This window comes from Camelus bactrianus, chromosome 4 (assembly GCF_048773025.1).
Source record: "Camelus bactrianus isolate YW-2024 breed Bactrian camel chromosome 4, ASM4877302v1, whole genome shotgun sequence".
In the NCBI taxonomy this organism is placed as follows: domain Eukaryota; kingdom Metazoa; phylum Chordata; class Mammalia; order Artiodactyla; family Camelidae; genus Camelus; species Camelus bactrianus.
Window position 1 is genome coordinate 102,550,910 of NC_133542.1, and position 25,515 is coordinate 102,576,424.

Sequence of the window (25,515 nt, forward strand, 5' to 3'; positions counted from 1 at the left end):
CCTGAACAAGCTTCACAGCTATTTGACCTGAGACAATCAGATGTGCTAGAAGCCAGGGCCAGAAAGAGGTCATTCAGTTGGAACACTGGAGCCTGGATTCAGGCCTGTGAAGTTTGTTAAGCAAAAGAGCTGCCTTAGTCTCCAAGCCCCGCCCACGCCTGCACGGGGCCCTGCCACTCGCAGTCTCTCTTCCCTCAGTGTCACTGCTAAGGTGAGGAGACACGGCTGAGATTGTCCCCGCCTTCTATACGCACCCCTCAAACAATTCCCTTTCTTTTCTTATTTCTTCCTTCCTTACTTCCTTTTCCTCTCTCTCTCTCTTTTTTTTTTTTTTTTGTTTATAATCAGGTCAAAGCTTCTACACAAGGCTGTGGGTTTGTAGGTAGGAGGTAGCGCCAGGCTTTCCTTAGGTTCCCCTAGGCTCTCATCTTACTTGTCTGCCGAATCTTCAACCTAACAAATGCTTCCTAACACCACTTTGCCCTAACTTTTGCTTGATGTGTAGGATTTGCCTTTTCCAACTCAGCGAAGCTACAGATGTTCAGAATTTCGGTCATTTCTTTATTTCAGCCCACAGGCAAAAGGAGCTACATTTAGCAAAGCTCTATTTTTTTTAATCCTGCTTTCAGATGAACTGACTTCAGAAAAGGCTTTATAACTTTTGGGACCTTAGTTAAAGTTGCAGAATTAGCCAGTACATTCAGACATGACAACATTTTCCTGCCTCAGTTCTTAATTTTGCAGGGTCAGTAGACACAAACTCTGAGTCCCAGTGGGCAGTGATCACAGACTCACAGCGCTTTTACTCACAACGATCGCCAGCTTCCATTGTTGAGGGAGGAGAGGAGGAGTCCTTACCACCCTTTGCCCTGTTTTGTTAGTTCAGTTAGTTCAACTTTCAGAATCTGTTCCTATCAGCCCTTATTTCCCTGTACCAAATTCGAAATCAGTTCAGATGCTTTTGATCACAAGCAATGGACGGCTCACATAACTCATGCCTCAGGTGGATTTTATAACTCCTACACAAAGCCCTCATGTTCACTCTTACTGCCCTGGTGGAAGTCACATTAACAGCCCGAAAGAAATCACTTTGGCCAGGAATTTGCTAACAAATTTAATCAATTCCCATGGGCTAGAATTTGGAGATTGAGTAGAGTCAGCTTTCAAAAGAAGTCCCAATGACAATTAGCTACAGTTTGACAAGAAAGGAGGGGACTTGGCAGCTTAAAATTCAACCAGCAGATGTGTACTATCTCTATAAATCATTCTGAATCTTATAGATGGGGTTTGTATATAGTATTAAACTCTCTGCCTTAGAGTCCAGATGGTATTTCATATCAGTTATAATTAAAATGAACTCCCTCTGGAAGCTAAAGTGACAATAAGTAACCCTAGTAAGAACAATTTGTAAATATTATGTGGCTGCCATATCTAAATTAAAAAAAAAAAAAGATTACCTAGAGGCCATGCAAATTAAATTGGCAATTAGTTTACTTTCCTTGTCTCCTTGTGTATAAGATCTTTGAACTGTAAATTAAATGTATTTAACATAAACAAGGCAAAATACAAAATCTTTAAATGAGCTTAGAAAGTGCCCAAAGACCCATTAGGGAGCTCTTTGTGAAAAGATGGTTATTCTTACAGAGGTCACTGAGCTGTCAGGGATGCAATTATAGATCGCAACCACACGTTTGTAAGAAAGCCCTGGCTCTGAGATAAGAAATCTGGGTTCAAAACCCTCAAACATTATTTGATAATGCAAAGACATACGTGGGTTACAGCATTGTATTACGCTGCCATAGATATCAGTAGTTGGCCGGAAGAATTGTTGGGAAGATCAACTGATAAAACATAAATGAATTAACTTAGCAAACAACCTAACACATAAGTAGGTCCTCAAAAACTGGAAGTAACTCAGTTACTTACTTTTGTTAAATACTAATTTTTGTTAGAAATAAAAAGAATGAGTGGCATTTAATTGATTTCCTACCCTCTTACCGCACCTTTGCTTTTTATGATTGTTACAAAGCCGCTTCTATTGTCTCTGAATCCGCATCCTCATCCACGATTGTGGTGTCAGAAGAGACCAAGTAATATTCCCAGCTGAGTCACATTTAAAACTCTTCATTTGTGGAGAATTTCTGACTATTATGTGTGCTATTGCCTTTAGAGGATCCCTGTATACCGTTGATCATCATAGCAGCCCCGGCTTTTTTAAATAACTCATGTATGACTCAACTATGCTGTTACATTCATACATTTGATTTTGCACCTCAGCATACTTTTTTTTTTCAGAACTCAAAACCCCTGTCAGTTTTACATCTCCAGCTCATACCCTAGGGGGAACTGTAAGATAGGTGCTGAGATCCCAGTCCAGAATATTCCGTGTGTTATTCTTGTGTGTCTCAGAAATGCACAGAAAAAAATACGTTTGCTTTGTCAAATAAATCATACTTGCTTCTGCTTTCACACTCAGGAAACTTCCTTTCAACAGGCTTGGTCCAGGAGCCATAATTATAAATAAAGCTCCAGAGAGAATGAGTGGATTCTTCAAAGTCACTGCTTTCCCTCACCACATTTATTTTAACCATCTCTCTCATTTCTTCTGTTTGCTTATTTATTTATTCAACAGATTTTATTAGATATCTCCTGTTCCCCTGAGTACAGGCTAAGTACTGGGGACGTGACGAGCCAGCACAAACCTGGTAAGTAGTCTTACTGAATTCACAGAGATGGACAGCATGGATCACTTCAAAGAGGCTTTTTGGCATGTGTATCTGATTTAATAGCCCTGAAATGTTTAGGGGCGGGACATTCTATTAATTCCCCATGGATTCTTAATGGGAGCTCTCAAATACATACTTTTACTTGTGTAAACATGATTAATGGAGCATAGATTTGGTCTCGCTAAACACCAACATACCCAATTGCATTGCCTTTTGATTCTCCATCCGTCAGTCCTTTAGAGACTCCCTTCCAACTCTCCTGATGCCTCTCTGGTTCCTCCACTTAAACATTGCTTATACAACCCAGTCATACTGAATAACTTAGGTTTGCAAACAGGGAAAGCAGTCACCTTCCTGTTTTGAAAATACATACATATGTGAGGGGGTTTTGCCAAAGAAAGGACAATTCTGGATCTTCAATGATGAAAATTATTTACAGCAGTGGTCATAGCCACCAGAAGTCACTGTACGTAAGGCTTTGCACAGGGCAAAACCTCTGTTTTGACTCCCTTTCCAGTATGTTTGGATGATGAGCATGGTAAGTATGGACTCAAGCCATGAATTCTAGAGAGCGTCTACCATGATTTGTTTAAAAAACCATGTTGATGTTATAATAATATCTTCCAGGACTCTGCCTGGATAAAGGGGGACTTCTGAAGAAGAAACAAAATGAACAGAATCAGTCATAATTTTTTTTTTGTTTTGAAATACGCAAGTCAGTTTTGGGTTGGGGGCCATGGATAGCCTGTGGGATAGCTGGAATGGAGACATGTCAGGGAAGAGGTCATGACTACCAGGAAATCAATAAAAATAAAATGAGGTGTATCTGTTTTTTTCTGTCTCAGGAATCATTACCTGTCCTGACTTCTCTTCTTTTTCTTCTTTTTTAATGGTACATCACACTCTCCAGTCCATTTACACAGTTGATCGAATTTGCAGGGGGCATATTCCTGATTCAGATTCAACCAATTATTTTTTTTTCTTTTGGTTTCTGTTTTTGTAATTTAAAATGGTCAGTGACCATCTCTCTTGACATGTGGTCTCGAAAAATAAAGAAGGTGAGAAGAATATAATTCGACACAGAGAGAGGGAACGAGGCAGGTGATAGAAAGCAAGTTCTGACTCAACTTGGAGTCAGTTTGCATGCCCACCTGTCTGCATCCTTGCCCTTGATTTCTGCAAGACTTTTGGATACCCTTATAAAAATTTCTGATTTTTCCTATTCTACTTTTAGACTGTCTTTGTTAAGATTTCAAACTTTGTATTCACGTTATGGAATGCTTTCCTTCAAATTATAGGTTGTTATTTTTTAAATAGCCCTTAATGTTGTCCTGTACATCTACTCAGCTGATCAGAAGCTAATCATGTGATGGCACTTAGGGTCATTTCTTCCAAACTCAGGGTGGGTCCATCTGATGAGAGTTTCTCTTTTGGACTTTGGTATGATACTGTTGGTAATATTCCTGTGTAACAGATTTTCAACCTTGAAACTTCTGAAATCTCAAATAAAATGACTATCAGATTTAATGTGAGAATTTTGTTGACAGAGAGATCATTAGCAAATGTAAGAAAAGAATAGTTTTGCCTTAACCGTGTTCTTGGTTCAACTATTCAGTTACCCTGACTGTTAACCATTTCCTGAATGATTCAAGCTTCAAGTGAGTTCAGAACAAGCAGGCCGTAGCCAGGTGTGTGCCCTGTGGCAGAATCAATGCCCACCAAGCTCCTGTCCTGTCACAGAGGGTCCTGAAACATTCAGACCGAAGGGAGCTGATGTTTTGTTTCTGATGGGTCAGATTTGGAGGTCGGTACCATCAAAAACCATAGGAGGCACATTTAGCCATGTTTTTCTCTTTGTTGTGTTAATGTCCAGAAGCAGGGATGGGAGTCTCCTACAGAACAGGCTTTGTTCATTATTTGCTCTGGATCCTTGCCGTGAAGCAGCGCACTGACTCCCTGTGTACAGGGGTAGAAATGTTGAGCGTGAGGCTGTGGTGAGCTGTGGTCAGGCCAGGCCACAGAAAACCGACAGGCAGAGTTAAAAAAGAAACTTGTAGTCTGCGACCTGAATGTTGTTGAGGAGTGATCCTGTGCAGGCAAGGGAAGAAACTCAGGGCCTATAATCTTAATATTAAGTCTGGTGTCCATGACCTGGTAAAAGCTTTATTTCCAATTATTGTGTAAGTAATTTCTATCAGCTGGTGTGGGTCCACAGATTTGCTGACTTCATGTTGAGGCCTCTACAGCTGAGCTGTGGACAGCACCACGTTTGCACAACCTGATGAGACATGAGGGAGGAAACAGTAGGCAGGCCCAGCCACCTACATGCTATTTATAACTGCCCTTCTTATTATTCACTTTCCCGAGTAAGCCGGCGTGAAAACAAATTTCAAACAAATCCAAATTGTCACTGTTTTCTATCTGTTTATGCATACCAACTCTGAAGATCTGGCCAGATGTCAGTGATTGATATTTTCTTTCTTTCTTTTCTTTCTTCTCTTTCTTTTCTTTCTTTCTTCTCTTTCGTTTTTCTTTCTTTCTTTCTTTCTTTCTTTCTTTCTTTCTTTCTTTCTTTCTTTCTTTCTTTCTTTCTTTCTTCCTCTTTCTTTCTTTTTCTTTCTTTCTTTCTCTCTCTCTCTCCCCCTTTCTTACTCATTACACACACAAAGAAAAAAAGAATAACACACATAAATGTTGGAAAGTGCCAAGCAAGAAGAGAATTAACATTTATTCGAGTACTTAGTGTCATGCCCTGCTTTAAGTACTTTTTAGTTATTAACTCATTCAGTGACTATTATCCCCAATTGATAAATGAGGAAATTAGGTACTAGAGAACATATCTGTATGGTGATCACAGAGTTAGAAGTCATCAGAGACAAGATGTTCATCTAGTGACTTGTACAAGCTCAGAGTAATAAGAGCTGGAACCAGAATTTGACCAAAAGATATCTGTCTCCAAGATTCCAGCTCTTAATCTGTTTTTGACATTGTCATTAAACACATATCCTGTTTTTCAAGCAAAATATTTTATCTCCAAAGCCTTTACAAGTAAGGAAACTTGAATCCTAAGAAATGGTATCAGTTCCCCTTTGTTGCTAAGTTACTGAATGGTACAACTGGAATTCAAACCCAGGTTTGTCTCCTTCAAATGAGACAACAGAGTGCTAACTGCTAGTTTGCTGACTGATAATGAGATATTTCTATTTGTTCAGTTATTCAGATACTGTTAGATTTTCCCCAGCTTCTTTTTGCTCTTACTGAGACAGCCAGATAACAATGGGACTAATGTGGATGAGTGAAAAATGTATAGAGGAAAACCACTGTTTATACAAAGATGCCATATATCTTGAGTTTAAATAATAAGGTTAATCACAATATTAATGATTTCCTGAAAGACTTCCATGCAATGACAGCAAAGAAGAAAAATGAAAGGAAATTTGCCCCCCTCAACATTATAATATAATAAAAAAGGCAGATTAAATCTGTGCAGAAGTGGAGCAAAAATAAGCATAGAGATCAATATGGACAAAAAAGTATCATACAGAACTCCAAGAAAGAAACCACATTACACAAGATACTTTGATATCTAGTGAGGCTGGCATTGAAATCAATGGAACTCATACAACCTAGTGAATGAAGTGAGTCAGTAGTTCATAGGAATAAAAATAGCCGATCAACATATGAAAAGGATCTCAGCTTCACTCACCACTAAGTAAATACAGAATAAATCAGAAGCTATTTCCAACTCTCATATGGGCGTGTTTTGTAGTAATAGAGAGGGTATGAAGAAATAGGTAGGTAATGTTATTATACTGTTGATTGGGAATAGACTTTTATCATTATTTATAAAAGGCATTTATAAAACATAGTTCTGATTTTAAAATTCCTATGTATTTGACCAAGAATTTCACTTCTAGAAATTTTAATATTTATGTGTATTTGTGATACATACCAAAAAAGGTGAATGAAGTTGTTAACTTCAGCTCTCTAACAAGGTTTTATTGGGAAAAGAACATCTTTTGGTGAAACAATATACAGTGAATTAGGATAGATTGACAATCCAATGTTAGTTACTCTTTATAAAGAAAAAGATTGAATCTGTACTTATTTGTAGCGATCTACACACTGTTCAATTTTGTGAATGAAATCACTTGGCAAAATACATGAAAATATGTTTCCTTTTTATTTGCACGCGTGTGTGCGCACACACACACACACACACACAGAGTCCAGAATCAAGGAAGCAGATGTAAAAGTCTAAGGCAAATCTAGTTTCAGAAATCTAGTTTAAAAAGAAAAAAGCCAAATGAACTTAAATATAAAACAAACAGACTCACAGACATAGAATACAAACTTGAGTTTGCCAGGGGGAGAGGGGTGGAAGGGGCAGACTGGGAGTTTGAGATGGTAGATACTGACAGGTGTATATATATAGAATAGATTAACAAGTTTATACTGTATAGCACAGGGAAATATATTCAAGATCTTGCAGTAGCTTACGGTGAAAAAATGTGAAAACGATTATATGTATATTGATGTATGACTGAAAAATTGTCCTGTATACCAGAAATTGACACAACATTGTAAAATGACTATAACTCAATAAAAAAGACAAATAAAAAATAGAAATGTTCTAAAAATAGAAAAAAAATCTAGTTAATGGGAAAAGTGGTGATGGAATGGAGAAGTTATGAGGCTCAAGAATTGGCAGGAGAGTATGCCAATGTCTCTGCTAGGACGAAGTTTTACTTAGGCTACAGTGAGATTCCTCACCTGGCTATCTGTGAGGTATTCTTAATGATGACTTTAATCAGTATATACTTATATACCTAAAAAAAAATTATATGCCACTACTGCTGCAAGGCTCAACGAGATCAGCAAGCTCCTAGCAGCCAGCTCCACCCTGCTCCCCAGAGGCAACCCTCGTAACAATGATAACTACTATTTTTCATAGTTTTCTCCATATTTTAATGTGCATACACTGAAATTTTTGGTGTCAGTTTTAGACGTTATATTTTTAATTTATAATTGTTAAGAATTTTAAATCCCTTAAACCTATTTTTCTTACATTGCTTCCCCCTTCTCTCTTTCTGCCTTTATCCTCCCGATGTGATATTGTGCCTATTGAGGAAGTAGATACAATAATTTGACAAATTTTTATCACTACTGAAAAAAAAATGTTTCGAGTATGCTTGGTTTTGATGATCATTTTTATGGATGCCATTAGTTCCCATTTTTCTCCGTAATTTTTTTTCAGTCCTACAGTTTTCTACTCCCTAACAGCTTCGTTAAATGTTTCACTGTGTAATTTTCCACATGGAGACATATCTTAGATAATCTGCTGATTCCTTGTTTTCTGCTTCCTTCTGCTACACCTGGCACTGCAGACTCTCTATAGTTGCTGGACATTTGGTGATATGGCCATTTAATCAGACTGGATTATGTGTTGTGTTATTGTTTCTGGAATCTTTCTCTTCTTTCCTGATTTACTTTGTCGTTTTGATGGCCCATGTTCTCCAATAGCATCTCAAACAAGTTACGTGCTAAGTACCTTCTTTGCGAACATAATGGAACATATCTTCATTCCAATTGACTACTTGACTGAAAGTTATGCAATACATACATAGTTTTCTCAGATATTTAGAGAGAGAAACAAAGAGAGAGAAATAAAACAGGGCAAGAGGAGAATGTTAAATACACAAAAGAGCAGAATGAAAACATCTCAGGAGAAACTCTTGCAAACAGGTGACAATGGGCAACCGGCTGAAACATTTTTATTAAATTTTTAAAACTTAGAGCTGGACAAAGGGAATTCCATTTTCTGGTGTGGCCTGAAAGAACCTTGGAAGTTCCACTGTCCTAATTAAAGTAGAAAGTGGGACAAACTGAACTGAACAATCGACAGCTTCTTAGATTCATACGAGAAGTGAGGTCACAGGGCTAATGGCTGCCTCTAACTTTGGGAGAACTACAGGCAAATAACTACTTAGCACCCCAACTTCCAGGGGTGGTGACCCATGAGGAGAACCCTCTGCGGGAAACAGTGCCGGGATGAGGAAGTCTGGACTGTAACTGAGAAATTGCCAGAGGTTCATGATGGATGTCTCTGAGAGTTAAAAACCCCAGGGAACCTAGTCTTGGGGGTGGTTCTTCTCATTTTTGTGAGTTTTTACCTCTAAGAGCTGGACTTAGTTCTCACAGTGAATATTACAGAAAAATCTCCTTGTGTTTCTGGTAGGTGGAGGGAAAAAAATAATAAATTATTCAAGACTGAATCCCAAATATCTGTTCAAATAGTTGCTTTCTTTTATCAAGTCATATTTTTTTCTGCAGTTTTGCAATATGTCCCTCTAAAACCACCAATATTGATTATTTAATCAATGACATTGATTTAAGAATAATGTGGATTTTAGGGATATGAAACAGATATGTTTCTATTTCTTACTTAAATCACATTTCTTTCAGCCTTTTACATTCAAAAAATAAGAAGCCATAAGTCTTATCAAAATAGGAAATGTAACTAGTTCCGAATACAAAAAATTTGGTTTTGATCTGTTTTGAATCTCAAATATTTCAGGACTGTTTTTGTCTGGCATTGCAGGCTAAGAAAAGGACTTAGCCCATAACCAGAAAAGAGTTTTGAAATAGATGCTTTGTGTGAGAAGTGCAGGTTCTCTAAATTCATTTAGTTTCCATTAACATTTTAATTTCCATTTAACGTATTAAGAATTTGATGTGGCATATTAAGTCTTGAGTATGGAAAAAAAATTGAAGGGCTTAATGAGATAAAGAGAAAAATCACAAACTGTATAAAAATAATGTAGTTACATGTATGCATAAACTTATAATCTATTTTTTAAGTAATAGTGGGATTGTAATTTTAGCATTTAATGCAGAATGCAGCATTAAGCCTAAAAGATGAAAATGTTCAGTTTTAAGAAACATGTTTAATGATTGCATTCCATGGTTAATAGTCTATGAATAACTGCTTCAAATATTAAATATAATGGAAACATTTATTGATTAAATAAAAAGGGGGTGTTGCCTTTATACCCCTCAGAAAACAGTATAATAATGATTTCCCTATAGCTGAGGTGAAAATTATAATAGTTGTACAATAAAGTAAGTAGATCATTATATTACTATTCTTTCTATTATTTACAATTTTACTGATATTTTTAATTGTATTATTGAAGAATTCCCAGAAAATCTGATTTAATAGCTTGAGATTCCAATTAGGAAATATTATATCAGGGTTTGTTTTTTCTTTTATTATTTCATTTTGTTTCTTTTTTCTCTTAATCATTGAGTGTTAGTGGTCTTGGGTATAAGAGGCTATATTAAATAAAATAGTTGGTAATCACAGATACATTTTTCCTCTTGACTGATACTTGAATTATTTAGTTTTGCTGGACTTAACAGGAGAGAAAAAACCTGCAAATGCTTGAGTCTCCAAAGATATTTGTGTTTATTGTCGGTACACTCATAGGAAATAAATCTAGCAAATAAGTGAGAAAGAAAAAAAAAACTGTAAATAAGTTAGGGTGCGTTGTCACAGCACGAAATTCTCCATCAGGGTCCGTTTGCTAAATTTCTTACCTTCACAGCAGGAAATGTAAATGTCTGTCTTGGGAACTGAGCTCAACTAAGAGTATACATTCTGGTTTCTACTTGAGACTGCAAATCACTTTCCTCCCACCGTACAGAAATGTGATTTCTCACTGCCTATTGATCTAACCATACTCTGGAATCATTTATTCACTTTTTCATTCATTCACTTGCTCTTCTTTCGAACATTAAGGAGGCAGCTCCTTTGTGCCAGGAATCAGGGCTGGGACTGGAAATGCAAGCCAGTTGCCCTTTTTAAGACGGAATGATAACCAATGATAACCAGAAGCGTTTGATGTGGAAAGTATAGTGATGGAGAACTCTGCACGGCATCTCAGGAGCTCCGAGAGGAGTGTTTGCCTTGGTGAGGATGTGGAGGGAAGCACCTTGTAGGAGGCAATGTCTGAGTTGAATTGTAGAGGATGGCTAAGTGTGCTGGAAGCACAGAGGTGGGAGGTCCAGTCTGCTTAGGACAGCATAGGAAGATAAAGGCCCACACAGGTCCCTAATAGAGGAGTGTGTGCATAATAGAAATTAATTTAAATCCATTATTACTTTCATATGAAGTGCCAGGAGCAGACAGGGGAACTGTGAGCTAAAAAGTAAATGAAGATTGGTTTGTCAAGAGTCTTATAAGATCTGATCCAGAAGCTGTATTTCCTTCTATAAAAAGGACTATCCTCTGTATGTGTGAGGTTATCTATCTATCTATCTGTCTATCTATCTTGTGCATGTGTGTATTAATCTTGCATATAAATCATGAATATATATATTAAATACATATATATAATATATATTTTCCTACATATTTATATTTTATTTATATTTATATATCTTGCACAACAAAACCAACATCCAAAACCCTAAATTTCTTCCACTCAATACTTACTGATGACAAGGAGCTAGACAGTACCTTAAAAATTTTTTCCTGATATTAATTTAAATAATGGCATCTCCATTAATAAAGAAAGGAAGGAAGCAATTATGGAGTGAAAAAGTCCATCAATGTTTTGATAATTTTCTTTAGCTTCCTAAGAGAGAACAGAATAAAAGCTGTTTCACAGTCTCATTATCTACAAAGCACGTGCTGCCCTTGATTTGCTGGCCCCTAATCATTCCCTTTCATTCTCTCCCCTACTCGCTAACCTGAGACACTTGATACACACCAAACTCGGCCCTTTCTGAAGGAACTGTGCATTCGCTTTTCTTGTGTTTGGAAGTCTTGTCCCTCCTCTTTTAAAGCCGTCCCTCACTTCTAACAGCACCCCCACCGAGGTCTCTCATGACTGCCCATCCAGTGATTCTGCATAATATCATTCTACTTCACATCCACAGCATTAGTTAATGCTTCACATTGTTTTCTTTATTCATCTATTTATTGTCTCTGTTCACAATAAATGAAACATGAATATAAACACTTCAGGGTATGGCCTCTTTATATTCTGCTCTTAAGTATCTAGAATGAGGTCTGATGCATAAGAGAATTTCACAAACATAGCTGGGTAACTTCAGGTCCCATTGGGTTTCCTGGCAGAGAAATGGAGAGGTGGGGAAGGTGAAAGTAGAAAACAGTGTGAAAGGTTGCTACCCCCTTGGAGTTCAAGGATGACTCTGTTTTGCTATTACCTCGGCACTTGATTTATATTTTGGCTATGACAAGTTTTGTTGACTTTACATTTTAGGGATACCATTGTTTTCTCACATGTTTTAAATATTTTCCTATGATGCTATTTTTTAAAATTCATGTTTATGGTACCATTTGTTTTATTCATTTGTATTTGTTTTTGTTTGAGTCCTTCAGTCATTTTTAGCCAATTTTTTGAGATATAATTTATAAGCCTCTAAATTCACCCATTGGAAGTGCATGATTTAGTTATTTTTAGTAAATGTACTGAGCTATGCAGTCATCACCACAGCAAGTTTTAGAACACTTCCTTTGCCCCCCAAAGTTCCCTTGTACCCATTTACAGACAGTTTCTTTCTCCACCCCCAGTCACAGGCAATTACAGATCTGATCTCTCTCACAGATTTGCCATTACTGGACATTTCATCTACATTGGATGTAGAATCCTTCACTTATACCCATTCAGTAGCATGTAACAATATTTCATTCATTTATAGCACTGAATAGCATTTCATTTTATGTATACAAACATTTTCCCCCATCTCCAGTAACAACTCGATTGTTTTCAGCTTGTAGTTATACTGAAAAAATGCTGCTATGAAAATTTCTTTGTGTGGACATAGGTTTCTGTTTTTCTTAGGTAGATTCCTTAAGTGGAATTGCTATGTCCTAGGGTAAGTTTCTGTTTAGCTTTTAAAGAAACTGCCCAAGTTATTTCCCAAATGAAAGTACTATTTACATTACCAAGCAGTGTGAGAGGATTGCTGTTTCACCACATTTTTGTAGACCCTTGGTGTCACCTGTCATTTGATTATAGCCATTCTACTGGGTTTGGCATGTTATCTCATTGTGGCTTAATTATTATTTTTTCTAATGATTAGTGATGTTGGGAATATGTCCATGTTTTTATTGTCAATTAATATATCAATGAAATATTTTTTCATGTACTTGCCTATTTTATATTGAATTGTCAGTTTATTATTGAGTAATAACTGTTCTTTATATAATCTATGTATAGTTCTTTATCCAATATGTTCGTTGAGAATATTCTGCTGGTATTTGATTTATCTTTTCATTTTTATCAGTGTTTCCTTTGAAGGGAATTTAAAGTGTTTTCAAAACGAGGTCCAAACTTTTATGGATCTGTCATTTATTTTTCTTTTTGGTTTATGTTTTTGAATCATGTTAAAGACTCTGCCTTATCCAGCATCAAAAGATTTCCTCTTACGTTTTCTTCTTAAAAAATCATAGTTTTATCTCTTACAATTAAGTGGTGTGATCCAGTATGAGTTAATATTTTGCGTATGCTCTGAGTTCATTTTTTGTATATAGATGTTTAGTTGTCCCAGTTCCATTTATTGAAAAGACCTTCCTTTCTCACTGATTTGCATTGCCACCTTTGTTAAAGTTCAGCTGACTTTAAATATAAAGTCTTACTTCTGAACTCTCAATTTTGTTCCATTGATTTATATGATTATTTTTATGCCAGTAAGTTGGAAATATGTGGTATTTGTTTGTTTGGTCCAAAAGTATTTTGGTTATTCCAGGTCCTTTGCCTTCTCATATAAGTTTTTATTAGATTTTTTTTAAGAGCAGTTTTAGGTTCACAACAAATCTGACCAGATAGTACAGAGGTTCCCCATGTAAGTCCTGCCCCAATACATTTATAGTCCTGTCCATTATCAATGTCCCCCGCCAGAGAGGAACATATGTTATAACTGATGAACTTACACTGACACATCATTCTGACCTGGAGTCCAGAGTATATAGTGAGGTTCAGTTTTGGTGTTATGTATCCTGGTGGGTTGGAAAAATGGATAATGACATGTATCTGTGTTACTGTGTCATACAGAGTAGTTTCCTTGCCATGGAAATCCTGTGTGCTCTGCCTATTCACCTCTCCCTGTGCTGTTAACCCCTGGCAACCTCTGACCTTTTTATCGTCTTCATAGTTTTGCCTTTCCCAGAATCTCATCAATTTGGAATCATGTGCTATGTAGTCTTTTCAGACTAGCTTCTTCCACTTGGTAATATATGTTTAAGGTTCCACCATGTCTTTTCATGGTCTGATAGCTCATTTCTTTTTAGTGCTGAATAATGGTCTGTTGTCTGGATGTACTCACAGTTTATGCATTAACTAACTAAAGACATCTTGGTTGCTTCCAAATTTTGGCAGTAATTAATAAAGCTACTATAGTCATCTGTGTACAGGGATTTGTGTAGACATACATTTTCAACTCCTTTGAGTAAACACCAAGAAGCATGACTGTGCCAGTGTACAGTGAGGGTATGGTTTGTCTTGCAAGAAGCCACCAAACTGCCTACCAAAGCAGCTGTCATCATTTTGCATTTCCGCCAGCGATGAATGAGAGTTCCTGTTGCTCCATGTCCTCACCGGCACTTGATACTGTTAATGTTGTACATGTTGGTCATTATTAGCTGCCGAGTAGTAATATCACGTTGGTGTTTTAAACCATATAAACTTTGGTCCAGCTTGTCAACCTCAGTAACAGCAACGACAACAAAAGCCCTGCTGTGGTTTTGAGATACACTGTGCTGAACGTAGTGACCAACGTAGGAGAGTTGTTGACATAATAACACTGAGTCTTCCACCCTTTCTTCTGGCAGACAATTTTTAAAATACTCTGAATTTGTGCTCAGAGATATTCAGCCAGTCATCTCCCCCTTTTCAAAAATCACAGATATGTTTTCATCTCAAGGAGAGCACATCTCCAAGCAAAGGCTCCTCTATTCTGGTCGTCCTGAACCTGGTGGGTGACTGTTTCAGGGGTTTTCTCTTTTGCCAAAACTCCAGCTAATAAAGTTCTGAGAGCATGAAAAAAGAAATCCCTCCATTAATTTAAATTCAATTTCTTTTTTTTTTAATTGAAGTATAGTCAGTTATAATGAGTCAATTTCTGGTGTACAGCATATTTTAGTCATACATATATATACATACATTTGTTTTCATATTCTTTTTCATTATAGGTTACTACAAGATATTGAGTATAGTTCTCTGTGCTATACAGAAAAAAAATTTTAATCTAATTTATGTATAGTAGTTAATATTATCAATTCTCAAACTCCTGATTTATCCCTTCCCACCCCCTTTTCCCCCGGTAAATATAGATTTGTTCACTATGTCTGAGTCTGTTTCTGTTTTGTCCAGTCTAATATTCCATGTATAAGTGATATCATATGATATTTTTCTTTCTCTTTCTGGCTTACTTCATTTAGAATGATGATCTCCATGTCCATCCATGTTGCTGCAGATGACATTATTTTATCACTTTTTATGGCTGAGTAGTATTCCATAGTGTAAATATATCACAGCTTCTTTATCCAGTCATCTGTCAATGGACATTTAGGTTGTTTCCATGTCTTGGCTATTGTATATAGTGCTTCTATGAAGTAAATCATCTTCAGTTTCTCTCAGCATATTTTGTAGTTTTCAATATAGAAAGCTTGTACTCCTTTTGTTAAATTTATTCTTAAGTAATTGATTATTTTAAATGTGATTTTGAATTTTCAAATGTTCACTCCTTGTATTTAGGATGAAAGTTTATTTTTTGTACATGAATTTCTTCCTGCAACCTTGAGACTCTTGCTTGTTTGTTCTAGCAGTCGTGTGTGTGCATGTGCATCTGTGTTCACGTGTGTGAACTTCTTCAGATTTTCTAAATGCAGGATCATGTCTTAAGTGTTTAAAGATAGACTTATATCTTCCTTTGCAAATGGCACGCCTGTAATTTCTCATTTAGTTTTTTATTTCTTCATTTATTTCTTTACTGGATAGAACTTTCATTTACAATGCTGAATAGACAGACACTCCAAAACACATGGTCTTTTTTAGAAATTAGAAATGGGAATGCAAAATATAAATGAATAGCTATAAGGAAATACAGGGCATTTATATCATATCTACTGTCTGGGATTTTTTTTCAAAAGTACAGAAAGTAAGGTTTATGCTTAGAAAAGGAGTGACAGAATTAATTCCTGACAAAAGTTGTTCAGACAGACTTAGAGTCCATTTTTAAAATTAAATTTGGAAAACACAAGGGATACTTTAAGGATGGTGGCAAAAAAGAAATAAAATTGCAATAGGTGGTATCATCACTTTGTCATTTTACTCCAAATAGATTTAAACAAGAAGTCTTTTAAATGAGCTCTTAATTAATAGATGTTGATAAAGAATTACTAAATGAATATATAAACAAGTAAACCTTGTCTATGTGTTTTACATTTCCAATTTCATTGTTAATCATATACAAGTAAGTGAAAAATAACCAGTTAAATAGGAGGAGGCATAAAGGCATCTCTGCTCAGCAAGGGTATCCTATCCTGTGCAGATCTCCATGGGGTTTAAGGGTGAGGGTCTGTGTTCTCAGCTCCACTGATTGCATATCCGGCTGCTGGCACAGTGAGTAGGAAAGAGACATACTGTTGGCACTCTGAGAGCCTGGTAATGATGCTCATACACCAGCAGGCAGAGCCGCGGCCAGGGCACGGGATGGAAATGACTAGTCACATTCAATTGTGACCTACACGCTCATAAACTCTGAGGTTAATATATTTGTCTTCTCAAAACATTAAATAAGCTGAAGAAAATCTGTATTTAGTTATTTTTCAAGAACAAAGAAGTAATCAAAAGGTTCTTCTGTCTATGATAAATCCCCATTGCAAAGTGTGCAATATTCTTTGTAGCTTTATGATGATTTCCCCTTTATACACATAGATAGTGTATACAGTTGTAATAAGAGGAACACATGCCATGATAGGCTGAATTTCATCATAGTGTAGCGAATTGTATCAAGGAACTGCTTTATATCATGGATGTCACTGCCTAACAGGAAACAGATGTCTAGCTGGCCAAAAAAATACAAATTCCTTGTCCAGATTTTGTTTAGGTCTCCTCTTTTTCAAAGTAAGTGTTTTGCAACTGAGTTGGCAAGAATTAAATAGGCTATTAGGGCTTGCTCGGTGAGTGCCCAGTGACCCACAGCAAAGCTGGCTGAGGGGGACGGGGGTCTCTTTCACAGCACCCAACCCCCCAGCTCTGACCCTTGTTCCTGTCACATGAGCCAGCTCACAACAAGGCAGGGGGCAAACTTTCACTCAGCCATTGCCCTGTTCATAGCAGTTCAGTAAGGCAGATGCTAGTATTTTGATTTTAACCAATCAAGAAGATGAAGGTAAGAAGGGTTAAGGAGTGTAACATTACATAATTAGAGGAAATACAGGGGGAGGGAAGAAGGAATGAAGGTAGGCAGGCAAGAAGAAAAAGAAAACAGGTCTTTGCATGAGCCACGTATTTGATGCAGAAAAGATTATGATTAGTTCAATGCTGCAACCTCAGGGTAGCATAAAAGAAAGAGAGGAGGGTTGAAAAAAAGAAGGAAGGAAGGAAAGAAGAAAAAAAAACCCTAGTAAATAATGGACTTTTTGTCCAACTTTAAACATAACTTAGCTGAGAGTTTCACCTCAAACCATCTAATTCCAAAGTATATATTCAGTCCAAAGCATTAAGTTCTAGGTTTGATGAAAATCCTTCCAGAATTGCCTTTCTTTTAAAATAGTTCCAAGTTCAACGTTAGCCAAGGCTTCAGAATCTACTTGGTTTTTCTACACAACTCCCGTGACTGCTTTCATTCTCCCTTCCACATTAATCATATTTAATGGTAGCAATGTCGTATATATATGCATTTTTACTTAAAAAATTTACAGTAATATTGTCTATTCTTACTTGCTGAATTTTTTTTGAAAAATAAATGACCCAGGCAAATTTTCACAGAATGTTTAGTGCATTATTCACATAAGAATCAATATACACAAAATGACAGGGGTTTTTTTTCCCCATAATTTTAAATAAATAATAGTCCCCTTCATCCTCCAGGACTCATGCATCTTCTTTGCAAGCAGCTTGATTTACACAAGAAATCCATAAATGACACATCCAGTGACAAGGCCAAATCTGTGATTCCAGCTGGAAGCCAGTGCTCGTTTCAGTCAAAGAGGCCAAATCGGAGTGTGACTCAAGGAGTCGGACGTCAGAGCAGCAACCAGAATGATGTCGATTTTGACCAGGTGTGCGCAGGAGTATTGCTAAGAGGCAATGATTCTGGAAAATCTTCCAAAAGTGCCAAATGGAGGAAAAGGCTCTCATGTGTTGGCACATAATTGGGTAGATTGGTGAGATTTTCCAAAAGAATTATTTAAAAATGTTTTAGGAATTTCTAAAGAGTTATTTCTTCTTACATCTTTGAAAACAGACATTCTAATAATTACATTTGTCAACAACTCTCCTATTAAAAATAAAATCCATTATGTCATGCCAAAGGGCATGATTGTCTCAGTAAAAAGAAAAATCGGAGAAATGGAGAAAAGTTTACCTTTTTACATGTACTTGTTAGCCAGAGGCATCTGTTTGCTCTGTTTTTACCCATCTGTTCCAACTTGATATAAAATTATTCATTCAATTCCAGAATAGGATTACTGTGTTTTAATACCAGAGAGATTTGGCCTTTGATAATTGTCATGGGTATTCAGAAGATGATTCTGGTTAAGTCTATGTGTCCACAAATCACCACAAAAATAAATAGTGGGATTCCTTCACATAAAAAATGTATTGAGGAGTATTTCAGAAAGGCTGGGGTCCTTATAAAGCACTGAAATGTTCCCAAAATTTGGCTGCATACAAATGGTCATATACACATTTTATTTTTCTTTGTTCTACAGTGGGAAATTTCACTGGCCTTAAATATTACTGAGAATACCTATATTAGTTTGTGAGTGCTTGTTTAAGATCCTACTAGAGTTATAATGAAGTTAATTATTATCAGTAATAATAGCATTTATGGAAAATCCACTGTGTGTAGTTTTATTGGTTTAGGATCTAATTATAACGAATATACACCTGCTCTGTCACCACTACTCTCTGATGCTTATAAGTTAAATTGTGTGTGTGTGTGTGTGTGTGTAATACTAGAAAGGTGTTTGACTCTGGTAGATATATTCATGAAAAAGAATCAAGATTATATCGCTGTCAGAGAAAGACAATTATATGATATTTATATGTGGAATCTGAAAAAAAAGATACAAGTAAACTTATTTAAAAAACAGAAATAGATGCACAAACATAGAAAACAAATTGTAGTTATTGAAGTGGGAAAGGGTGGAGGAGAGGGATTAATTAGGAGTTTGGGATTTGCAGGTACAAACTACTATATATAAAGTAAACAATAAGGACCTACTGTATGGCATGAGGAACTATATTCAATATATTTTAATAACCTATAATGGAAAAGAATCTGAAAAGGAATATATATGTGTGTGTGTGTGTGTTTGTGTGTCTGTATAACTGAATCATTTTGCTGTACAGCTGAATCTAACAGAACATTGTAAATCAACTATACTTAAGTAAAAAATTAAAAAAAAAATCTCTCTGTGATGAAATAGATCCCTAAGCTACCGTTGTTTTAAAGGCATGATTGAATTGTGTCATCATACTTGAGGAGAACTTCACTGAGCAGGTCTTCTAAAACTAGGCTTTGGGCATGGGTACATTGGATCAGAAGGGTACGTGGTGCAGGCTCGGGGTAGCGCTGGTGTGAGCATCATGATGCAGGCAAGAGGAGTGGTGCAGGTGACAGGAGAGAGAAGAGAATGAGCACACTACACGAGAAAGATAATAGCAAAAAACAGGCATTATTTGAATAACACAGAAGAATTGGTGTGCACGTGTGTGTGTTGCTGAGGAGTATGGAGCAAGGAATAAGCTTGGATTAGCAAAAAAGGACCTCCGTGTAGAAATACTTAAATGGCCACTTGAGGACTCTAAGCTTAAACATTGTAGATTTCTGTTCAGGACACTAGCCTGCAGGAAGTAGTATTTTCAGAAGGTACCTAGTGCTGGATGTGTAGGAGACCAGGGGAAATTAAAAATAAGAAATCAATCATTTAGATCCGTTGTCTTTTACACTACATTACATTCCCACAGGTGCATATTTCAATTCATTAGGATCAGAATTTACTTTATTTACATTTTATTCTCATACTGTTAGTAATTACCTTTATTTGGAATGTGTTAACTATTATTTAATTAGCACATACCTGTATTTTATAAATAAATATATGTATACAAAATGGTTGATCAATTAAGTATTTAGTAATAGTGCTGTGGGTTCATAAATTTGTACGTGACATTTAGGTGAAGCCTGGGTAATGTGGTAGCATTGATATTTAATCAGGGGGCCTAAAACTAAAATCAGGAGCTTGGAAAAGCCAAATTGGACAAATATCATAAAACAAAGTACAAAGGAATTTAGTGACATGCTGGGAATGGATGAAGAGGATGACATAGGGAAAACTAACGCTAAGATTTTGTGCCTGGAGAACTAACATCATGATGTCATGTACTAAAATTTAGAATTTAGAGGATAAACTCTGCCTTTAAATGGTCAGTTTAATTTGCAATATTTTTTATCACCCTATTTATTAACAAATGTATGCAAAACACCTACCCTTCTTTTTTGTTTCATATTAAATCTAAAAAATGTCATCTGAACACCAAGTATGTGCTGAATGTGCTGAGAATACAGAAAAGGAAAAAAGTGTCTCTAAACCCTAAAATACTCCCAATATTTGGTGAAAACATATGCTAATGTGTATATTTGCTAAACAACCTAGTTAGCATTATATTTAATTCCTGTATAAACTGTTACAGGAATGCAGATGTTAGAGTTATTGATTCTGTCTGAGGGCATCAGAAAAGAGCTGGCCTCTGTACATAGAATTCAGATCCTTCATATATTTGTCATTTGAATATTTACCACTTTTGCCAAATTGATTAAAAAGAATAATTGCCAGTTGCCTCACGGAAATAGAATAGTGTCTTCTTAATTTACTAACACAGAATGTCGAGCTATTCTAACTGTCATAGCAGTGGGTCATGACCTTGGAAATGATGTACTTTTAAAAAACAAGTGATATTATGGAGGTACGTGATCCTATAAGTACTTAAGCATAGTCAACTAATTAGATAATATTAACAAGCTCCTGTTTAAGGATACATGGAAAAGAAACTAACTGTCATAACATTTTATTAGAGATTCACACTATATTTATAGCTGTTCCTAGTAGCACTGCAATGCCAAACGTTGCCATGAAACGATTCTTGTCACCTTTACAACACTGTTACCATCTTCATGTGTTGTTTACAGAATGAAATAAAAAATTCAACTCTTAGGTTTCTCTCTTGCATGCTCTGTATGTGTGTGTATATCCAGTGCATCTATCTATTGATCGATCGATCGATCTATCTATCTATCTTATGTGTGCATATATATGCAGAGGGTGTATATAAATACACACACACAGAGCACCCAAGAGAGAATCTTAATACCTGGATTTCTTATATCTGTGTGTCTGTATTTGAAAAAAAATCTGAAGTTTGTAAAGGGAGTCATTCTATGATTTTTTTTTTGTTATTCATATCAGAATTTCTTTGATTTGCATTTTATTTGGAATGTATTCTAACAACTCAAGTTTTGTCAATTTAGGGCAAATATGATGTTTAGTGAAATAATGATACTTTAAATGGTAGGAGAGAAATGTCATTCCTTCTTCATTGTTATCTTCTTAGGTGTTGAAGTTGCAATGAAGCTGAAGCATTTCAATTTTCAAATATATTCTTCTAAGTCTAATTCTTTCTTATTAAACATGTCTTTAGTGAACTTATGAAAAATTCTAAATACTTTTATTTTCATGCAATTTTTAAGGGTTATTTTCCATGTACAGGTATTACAAGGTATGGGCTGTATTCCCCAGATTGTACAATACATCCCTGTAGCTTATCTCACACACAGGAGTTTCGCCTCCTACTCCTCCACTCCTACATTGCTTTTCCACCTGCCCTCTGGTAACCACTATTTTGCTCTCTCTATCCTTGAGTCTGCTTCTTTTTTGTTACATTCACTAGCAGTGAATGACATTTTAACATGTTAAAATCAGAAAGTTAAACTGTATGGATGTGCATGGTAATACAAGTCTTTATGCAGTTTTACAAGTTGTGCAGCAATTCAAATATTATCCATAAATAATTTTCTATCACATGAGATAATTTTTTCTTCCTTTATATGTGCAGCTCTGTTTCTTTGTTTAGTCACATATCATCGGAGATAAAAAATTGTTTCCAATTTTTGCCTGCGTCTTTCTGACACTTGGGTCTTTAACATCTGAATGCTTCTATTCTTTAACTGAAAATTCAATCTTAAATTGAAGATGTTAAGGCAGGTGTAATAGAGAGTAGACCGGACTGCTTGCTATGCCTCTAGAAATAGAGGTATGAAGATAATTAATTATCCTGAGAGGTGGAAAAGTCAAAAATATAAGTAGACTCAAGAAGGTTTTAGGTACATTTGAAGGTGCAAGATTAAAAATGAGTTATCAACACATCCTCCAGGCTTTATCCACAGTCATTAAGAATATTATCATGTATGGCATAACAAAGGGTGTAATATAAATTTTCTCTGATGAACTGCAAGCTATTTCCTGGAGAGTAAGTTGAAATAGATTGTGAGTGCAGGAGATGGGTCCAAGATTAGTAAAAATGTCTGCCATGGATGGATGTGGGCTAGTAGTAGCCTGGATGCCAGTTTTTGCCACTGCAGATGTAATAGATCTCTTCACATGGCTGTTCAACACTCAAACACTCTTGCCCTGGTAAACAGTATGCAGATTATTTTGTGGCTACCAATTCATCCTTCAAATTTAATTCTTGAGTTTTAAGTAGAGCTGACTCTACTTCCAAACTCCAGAAATAGACAAGGATCATGGAGTTGATAAGACAAACAAAAAGTGATTTCCTCTGGCCCTAAAAATTGGATTCAGGAATGAACATTTGACCTTACCTGATGCCAGTAAGACCTACTTAGATTTTGGCTAGGTCTTTTATTTTTATTTTTATTTTTTATTGAAGTATAGTTGATTTATAATGTTAGTTTCAGGTATACAGCAAAGTGATTCAGTTGTACATATACATAAATATTATATTTTCTTTCAGATTCTTTTCCATAGTATTTTATTATAAAATATTGGATTGAGTTCCCTGTGCTATACAGTAGGTTCTTGTTTATCTACTTTATATGCAGTAGTGTGCTTATGTTAATCCCCATTCTCCCTGCCTTTCCCCTTTGTAACCATAGTTTGTTTTCTATGCCCATGAGTCTGTTTTTGGTTTGTAAGTAGAATTTGTATCACTTTTCTTTAGATTCCACATATAAGTGATATCATGTGATATTTGTCTTTGTCTGACTCACTTGGCTGGGTCTTTTAAAAGAGAGGCTTCTTGTCTTTTTGGCCAAGGTCAATGCCTATCATTGTAGAAAATGATCCACTGAATTCTTGAATAAAGCCAGTGGTGAGGAGTGAAAAATGGAGCAAAACTAATTCCTAACTACATAAATTGGAATAAACTGAACATGAAGGTAGATACCCAAATAAATCTCAGTCATTTGAATAAGTAAGTTCAATTTGACATAGGTCATTTTGGGTTGAGTCTTCCATCACTTGTACATCTTGATGTAACTGACATGTCTCATCTGTTCGATCACCATCAATGTCAGTTCCAGTATTTGTGCTCATTGGACACCTGATAGCTGTTGCTTTAACAGTGGCCTGTGCGCGTACCACATCATGGCAAAGTTTGATGGGTGTCTATAATTTCATGAGTGCAAGAAATGTGGACATGTTGTGTTGGGATATGAAGCTAGTTATGGAGCAGATACACAGGACAGCACACTCACACTCAAAGAAGAAACTGCTGTAAGGAGAGGCTGGGGCGAGTGCGTTGCCTAAAAAGTTGTCTGGTTTGTTTTCCTTCCATACTGCACACGTTCTTCAAGTGTGGCCATTCAAAACGTGTATGTTCTGCAACAGTAACGGTGGTCCCTCTCCTCCCAGCAGGAAGTAAGCTAATAGCCGACAGAGAAGCAGCAGAAACGGGCACCAAGGTGGAGGGGGGAGGGAACACAAACGTGCCACTTGTCTTTGAGAGAGCATGAGGGTAGGAGTTGATGCTGACAGAACAGTAAACCACCCGGTTCATAGCTTGCTACTGCTCTGTCATGTTATCCTCTCATTTCTGTGGGTTATGATAATTAGGTCTTAGGTTTCTTGTCCTTGATCGGTACCAAGATATTCAACTAGCATGTATTTGTTTAATGGAATACAGGAATACGCTATTGAGAAACTATTGCTCTGTACACATATCCATGTCTACGTGTGATCCTTCTGCTGTGGATTTACAAGGGAAAACTGAGCACATATCCTTTTCCACCTAATTGTTTTCATTCTCCACACTCATCAGCCTCACAAGATATAATAAGTACTGTGTGTCTGGGTGTGTGAACGTGGGTTTCAAAAAGATTGAGGAGAATTTTCTGAGTTGTGGGTGAGAGAGGTTGGCAAAGGACACCAGCCTGAGAAAATATTTGGACATTTTAGGTTTGAGGTCCATCAAATGGAGTGGACTAGGTTGCCTGACATGCAGGAGATCATGGATCTTCTGTGTTTGGGGATTACAGAGGTGTGCACGAGTGCCTCTCTGTCAGGAGGTAAATGGGTATTGGATGGATTCTTTGGAGATACACAAGGTAGACTAAAAGCTGACATTTCTGTTGATGGTTAATATCTGAAACTGCTCAAACTCTGTGCCTAGGAGGAGACAGGTCCTTAGAGAAGGAGAGCTGTATGCATGTCTATAAAATCTTGTTAATGTGTACTGGTGCCTTTGGAGTGGACGTGAAACTAAGTGACAGTTAGGACTAAATACCCAGCCAACTTAAGTAAGGGAAAATAAACAAATTCACTGTTTAGCAAATTCTAATCCATATGCTGGGATCGAACGTTCATGAGCGCTCCCATCTCAAAGTGCCCAGAGCTCTCACCGCATGTACGCAGGCTCTTTTTTCTATTATCCTTTTTTATTTCCTAAAAGAAATTCTTGAGGAAAAGACAGTGAAAGAGAGTAGTTCTCAGGAAAAAGAAAACCTCCATTATCACACACTTAATAAATCCACATAAAGGGATATAAAAATGAGTTTCCATGGAGACTGGGAAGTTGAGCCCTGGTGATACTCATCTTCCCCTCCCATTTCTTCTTTCCACAGGCAGGCTAGCAATGAACAGAAATGCCTCCTTTTGAAAATTTACTCTTTGCTCTGTAGTTCCACATTTACTATGTAACCTGGGGATGGATGGATACATATATATATATATATATATATATATATATATATATATATATATATATATATATATATATATATATATATATAATATATATATTTTGAATTCAGATTTCCAAGTTCCATTTATATGATTTTGACTCAGAAATTACAGTTGGGTGTTTGGGACACTGATGGGCAGACAGACTTAGAAACTATTGACTTCATACATGGATTTCTAGGGAAACCAAATACAAAAGTGTAGACTGTTGTAATTAATAGGCCAATTGGAGATGAAGGAGAGAATAAAGAACATCCTGTTTGAAGGATATTT

The 25,515-nt window shown here is 36.4% G+C and overlaps 1 long non-coding RNA gene across 2 annotated transcripts in view; it reads left to right on the forward strand.

Annotated features, from left to right (window-relative positions):
• LOC141577567 (uncharacterized) overlaps window positions 1-25,258 on the forward strand; it is an 839,800-nt gene extending 814,542 nt beyond the window's left edge. Inside the window, exons 12-13 of one of the 2 annotated variants that reach the window (XR_012506829.1) lie at window positions 2,633-2,705; window positions 17,852-25,258. This is a non-coding gene — a long non-coding RNA (uncharacterized LOC141577567). Of the gene's footprint in view, window positions 1-2,632; window positions 3,476-17,851 lie in introns of those variants that run through there. The other variant, XR_012506827.1, reaches the window with a different exon arrangement.
• Window positions 25,259-25,515: the final 257 nt, after the last annotated feature.